General features: G+C 35.8%; 1 pseudogene; it reads right to left on the bottom strand.

Annotated features, from left to right (window-relative positions):
• Window positions 1-3,034: 3,034 nt before the first annotated feature.
• LOC146883627 (uncharacterized) lies at window positions 3,035-3,987 on the bottom strand (annotated as a pseudogene).
• Window positions 3,988-6,338: the final 2,351 nt, after the last annotated feature.

Here is a 6,338-nt window from a genome sequence, read left to right as displayed (position 1 = left end):
AACATTGAATACAATAAACAATATAGGAAACAAATTTTAATGATCGTTGCACACATAAGAAATAATACACTGGCATAATATCAGGGATATTGGGATAATATTATTAACATAATATCTCTGGTATTGATTCTAATAATTAGAATCGTAACTTTCTCTAACTCCCTCTCTCAAATTGAGGTGACTCAGTCATCCCAAGTTTGTCTCTCAAAATGTTGAACCTTGTGTGTGTGAGAGGTTTGGTTAAACAATCTACAATTTGATCTGTTGTGGGACATATGCTATTGTGACTTGATTCTAAAGCACTTGATCATCAATGTAGTGAACATCTATCTCAATATGTTTAGACCGAGCATGCATAATTGTATTGGATGCCAGTGCCTTAGCACTCAAGTTATCACACCACAAAACCGACTTTATAGGCATAGGAAATTTAGGCTCGTCTAGAAGTGATTTGATCAAGTTACTTCTACTGCTAGATCAGCTAAACTATATTCTAACTCAGTACTTGACCATGACACCACTTTTTGTTTTCTTGAGGCCCACGAGATCAATGTCTCTCTAAGGAAAACACAATGCCCTACTATGGACTTCCTATCATCTATGCTAGTGGCCCAATCTACATCAAAGAATCAGCTATATCAAGATCGATTGAGGGTTTGATATGAAGACAAATATTTGTTATGCCATGGAGATATCTCAATATTCTTTTTATTCCTTGCCAATGATCTATAGTTGGGGAACTCATATATTGCCTGAGTTTATTGACAGAAAATGTTATATATGGTCGAGTGTTGGTCAGATATTTTAATGCACCTATAGCCTGTTTGTATAGTGTAGGGTTAGTAATAAGTTCTCCTTTAGTAGTGAATTGTTTCCTTGTTACCATTGGTGTAGGGAAAGATAAAGCTTTTTCCATATTAAACTTCTTGAGTAGATCTCTAATGTACTTTTTTGTTTAAGGTACATTCCACCAACATCTCTGTGTACTTCAATTCTCAAGAAGTAGTGTAGAAGGCCAAGGTCTTTGAGAGAGAAAGCAATGTTTAATTGAGTAATGAAATTCTCTAAAGATTTATTGTTGCTCCCTGTAATTATTATGTCATCAACATATATAAGAAGAAGTATGATATGATCATTTTCTCTAAGAACAAACAATGACGAATCACTCTTGTTGTTTTGAAAGCCCTATCTCAATAAAGTGTCTTTTAACTTGTCATACCAAAACCTTGGGGCTTGCTTTAGTCCGTAAATTTCCTTGTTTAATTTGCATATGTGGCTTGGCTTGGTTGAATCTGTATATCCTTCAGGTTGATGCATGACCACATTTTCTTTGAGATTGCCATTCAAGAATGCATTATTTATGTCTAATTGCCTAACCTCCCAATTTAAATGTACTACAATGGATAGGACAATTCTTATCGTGCTGGACTTGACCACTGGACTGAAGGTTTCATCATAGTCGAGACTCGCAGTTTGTTGAAAACCTTTGGCAACCAATCTTGCTTTCCTTTGTTCAATTGAGCCATCTGCCTTGTATTTAGTTTTAAAGGCCCACTTGGAGTCTATGATGGTATTTTGCCCCTGAAATGGTACCAACGTCCAAGTATGATTAGCTGCTAAAGCTTTAAATTCTACATCCATGGTTTCTTTCTATTTTGGACTGAGTAGAGCTTCACTAACATTTTTTGGTTCCTTGTCTTCTATTTATGTTTATGACAGCCCTATATAGGGAAGTTTTGGCTTGTAGATCCTTGTCTTGCTTCTAGTTTGCATCCAATGCGTGTTGTCCTGCTAAGTCTGTTGGTTATTTTCTTCTAGTGTGTCTTCTGGTGTGTCATTTACATGTGAGGTTGCATCATCTACATGAATAGAGATATCATTGAGCATTGGTTGATCATCATTGACAGTTAAGTCATCGAGAGTTGGTTGTTATTCATTGGAAAGTAAGCCACCTTCTTGATGATTCACCTCCATGTGAGTTGGTCAACTGTGTGGGTTGTAGTGGTACCTACAGGACAAGAAGTGATGGAGCTTGGTCGAGACATAGAGCTCCAAGTGCAGCGAAATGATGGAGGAAGCATGGAAGAGTGGAAGACAAGTTTGTAGGCTCTTGCTTGCAATGGATAGGTAAAAGGGTGAGTGATTTAGAAGTAGCTCTAGCTTAGGAAGGGGGTTATAGGAAAATAGAGTAAACTCTATAAAAGATGACTCTCAAGTGGCAATAGTGAGGAGTGTTCTCAACTCATTGGCTTCTGTTGCACAAAACTTCAAGAGTGATACAAATGAGTGAGATTTTGGCTTTTATATGAAGTCATTTTACACATGAGGAAGGAGAGCCATTGGATGGAGTGGGCCTTGATCTTGGACGTCGGTGAAAGCTTGGAGAAGGAGGCAATGTCACGCCCCTTGGATCTTGGCTTGAAGAACAAGAAGTGTTCTTGCCTTTGGATGTGATGACAAACTTTAGTCAAACCATGAAGCAAATGAGCCTCCTTGCCTTGCCTTGATAGTCTCGACCATGCATGAAGAGGAATGGGCCAAGCCCAATTTGCACCCCCATCCTATGTTCCTTCCATGTCTTATGTATTATTAGAAAGCAAGGCCTAAACATTGGCCCAAAATAAATTCTATTCTACTACAATTACATGTAATCCTTCATATCTTGGTGATTTCCTTAGCCCATGTGAATAATGTATGGAAGCTTTGGTCTTGATGGTCATTTAGAGGAATACCCATTTGAATCTTTCTCATCATAGACCTTGTTGTTGGGCCTCTCAATGGGCTTCCATTGGGTGTTGGGCTTGAAGGATCATGTGTGCTTGGTGGGATCACATCAAGAAGGAAGAACAATAGGGATTGTTCCAGTCATCATTTTTAATGAATTTCTTGAGTCAAGAAAGCCATCATGGAAAGGAAATTGATTCTCATTAAAGACCACATGTCTTGAGATGAAAATTCTGCCATAAGAGTTTAGACACTTATAACCCTTGTGAGGTTTGTTGTATCCCAAGAATACACACTATGTAGTGTGGAATTAAAGTTTGTGTTGATTGTATGGTTTAAGGCAAGGATAGTAGGCACAATCAAACGACTTTAGAGCATCATCATCAAGTTTCTTTCCAAATAACAATGAATAAGGACTTTCATTTGGGTTTTTGAATTGAGTGAAAACATGCATTATTTCTGATTTTCGTTTGAAAGGGAAAATCCAAGTGAACCTGCTGTAATCCACATAACAGTAGTTTGCATCAAATTCAACAAGGGCATTATTGTCGACAATTAGCTTAGATACACTCAACAATTTTTTTGTTATTTTTGGAACATATAGAACATTATGCAAGTTGAAGTTATTCAATTTGGTTGTGCCCGAGGCCAATATTTTCAATCTTTCACCATTTCCAACTAAGAGAGAAGAATTCTTACCATTGTTTTCATTGAGATCTTTAAGTTTCTCATTTTGATGGGTCACATTATTGCTAGCTCCACTATCAAAGTACCATTCATAGCCTTGGTTGTGGTAGAGGGAGCTATGAAAGCACTGTGAATTTGTCTCTTGTTATTTTTAGCATTATGATTTGAACCTGTGTATGACTTATCATAACGATAAAAGCAATTCACTACTATGTGTTCGATCTTGTTACATACCTGACATATTGGTTTAGATCTACCTTTTCCTTTACCTCCTCTAAAGTTAGATCCCCCATAATTACCTTGTGTCCCTGGTTTGTTGCTTCTTAAATCAGTTTTGGTTGCAAGGTTTGCTGAAGTATTCATTGAAAGATTATTGAAATTGTTCAGTTGTTCTATTCTGCTTTCAAAAGCCAATAGTTGGGCTTGTAGATCAACCCAACTAAGGTTGATTTGATCAGATAATTTGACCACCACCGAATTGTAATCAACATCCACTCCATTCAGCGTTTGAATCATCAAATCTGAGTTGGAGATTGGTTATCCTGCCAGCTTTAATTTATTAGCAAGGTTCTTCATTTTGAGAAGATATTGATCCATCTTCATTTCTCCTTTGTGAGTGTTATGAAATTCTGATTTGAGATAGATTGTCCTTGATTGTGTGTGTGCACTTGCTATGCTTTGGGCTTCATCCCAAAGTTCCTTGGAAGTTTTCACAGTGCAACAACTGTGTTGCAATATCAATGGTCATTGAATTTCTTAGCCACCCTAGAAGAGCTTAATCTTGTGCAATCCACTCTTCATAGTCAAGATTAGTTTTCTGAGTTTTGTTACTTGTAGTGACAAACGGTTCTGGGCATTCTTTTTTTCCTAGTATGTAGCCATCAAGTTTGCAACCTCTTATCAATGGAAGAACTAGTGACTTCCATAGGAGATAATTATTTATGTCCAACCTGACATAAACAATTATGGGTAGGCCATTTTTTTTTATTTGTGTTGGTTGTGGAAGACATAATTGGATCGAGAGCCTTGAAGCTTAAGTGCTCTAATACCACGAAGGATAAAATAGAGAAATATTACAGTGCTTTTGTATTGCAGATGTTGTGTTTATATAAACACAATATAGTATAATCATAATCTCTATAATAAAGTCATCATTGAATACAATAAATAATATAGGTAATAATTTTTAATGATGGCTGCACACGTGAGAAATAATACACGGGCATAATATCAAGGATATTGGGATAATATTATTGACATAATATCTCTGGTATTGATTCTAGAATCGTAACTTTCTCTAACTCCCTCTCTCAAACTGAGAAGAATGAAATGGAGACAACTACAACAACGTGACAAGCGAATGATGGTGTAGTAAGCTAGCGATGATGCGACGAGCGGCAAGCCAACGATGGCGCAGTGAGGAGAAAATTGCTTGGTGATTAAAAAAAATTAACACACAAGCGGGGTGTAGAATGAAAACCTAATATAATCACGATGTTGCTTTTTTTTTTTCATTTTTGCACACTCAACGACCATGGCTATTGACATTTTGGGTTTAAAATATTTTTCCTTAGAATTCCCCAACTTGATTGCAAACTCGTCAGGTTAGGTAAGTTCACCAAGTTCACCACCAATTATACCAAGTTTATAGTAGAAACAAGTGGCTTAACTTAGGTTTCAAATGGATTTAAATAAAACTCATTTTTTCATTTGTAAAACACCTTTGTGAGAGCTAGAGTTCTAGTGTTGTGTTTGCAAAGAGTTCTCTGAATGTTCTTAAAAGAGCTTTGAAAAGCCTAGTATGAGTGAAGAAATAACTTTTCCTAAGAGGGGTTTCTAGGAGATTGGGTGTTGTTGTTGTTGCTATGAAAGTTGGTCAAGTTCTCTTTGTAATTTAGAGGAAGTTTACTTTTTCATCTCTTGTTCTTCAAGTGACGTGTTTTCTTTTCTTATTCTCTTTAATCTGATTGTACTCTGATCTTTATAATTATTAAGTTAATCTCTTTGTTTAAAGAGATTAATAACTGGACGTAAGATCTTTTAATTTGAACCAGTATAAATATCTGTGTTGAATCTTCTTCCATGTCTCTTTAATTTATCTGTTTTTGCATTTAAAGGAACTAAGGATTTAATTTAAACGGTAAAATTTGGAAAAAATTTAAAAGTATTAATTTTATTAATAAACCAATTCACCCCCATCTTGGTTTTTGTCCATTAACAAATATTATGTTGCTTAATTACAACAAAAAGGGTTAGTGTTGATTCTTCACCAACTATTTCTAAATTTGACCAAAATGCATCTCGAATGAAGTTGGTGAAGATGTTTGTGAAGTCTAAGTTTTCTTTTTGATTTGTGGAAAATGAGGACTTTCTTGACTTTGTATGGTTCTTACAGCCATGATTTGAAGTCCCATCCCATACTACATTGAGGCGTAAAATGTGGGTACTTTATGAAGAGGAAAAAGCAAAGTTGAAAATTTTTCTATCAAAGTAGTAGGGAAGGGTTTGCTTAAGTACAGTCACTTAGACTTCAATCCAAAACCTGAACTACATGAGTTTAACAACTCACTTTCTTCATAATGATTAAAAGCTTTAAAAGAAAATTTTGAATTTTTCTGAAACAACGGCTCATTCAAGGGAGCTCATTGCCAAACATGTTGAGACTTCTTTGAATAATTAGGAGTTGAAGAGAGTCTTAAGTGTCACCGTGGATAACGCTACAACGAATGATGTTAGGGTGCAGTACTTCAAAAGAAGGATGTTATCATGGAACTATCTTGTCTTAAAGGGAGAATATGTCTATATGCGTTGTTGTGCACATATATTAAGTTTGATTGTGAAGGATGGTTTAAAAGAGATCAAAGATTCAATTTTAAAAATTCGGAGTGTAGTTAAATATGTGAAATCTTCTCCAACTAGATTTTCTA

The sequence above is a fragment of the Vigna unguiculata genome, chromosome 9 (genome assembly GCF_037176805.1).
Source record: "Vigna unguiculata cultivar grain cowpea cultivar isolate G323 ecotype 2 chromosome 9, ASM3717680v1, whole genome shotgun sequence".
Taxonomy (NCBI): domain Eukaryota; kingdom Viridiplantae; phylum Streptophyta; class Magnoliopsida; order Fabales; family Fabaceae; genus Vigna; species Vigna unguiculata.
The sequence above is the reverse complement of the archived record's forward strand: the minus strand, read 5'-3'. Positions and strand labels throughout refer to the sequence as shown.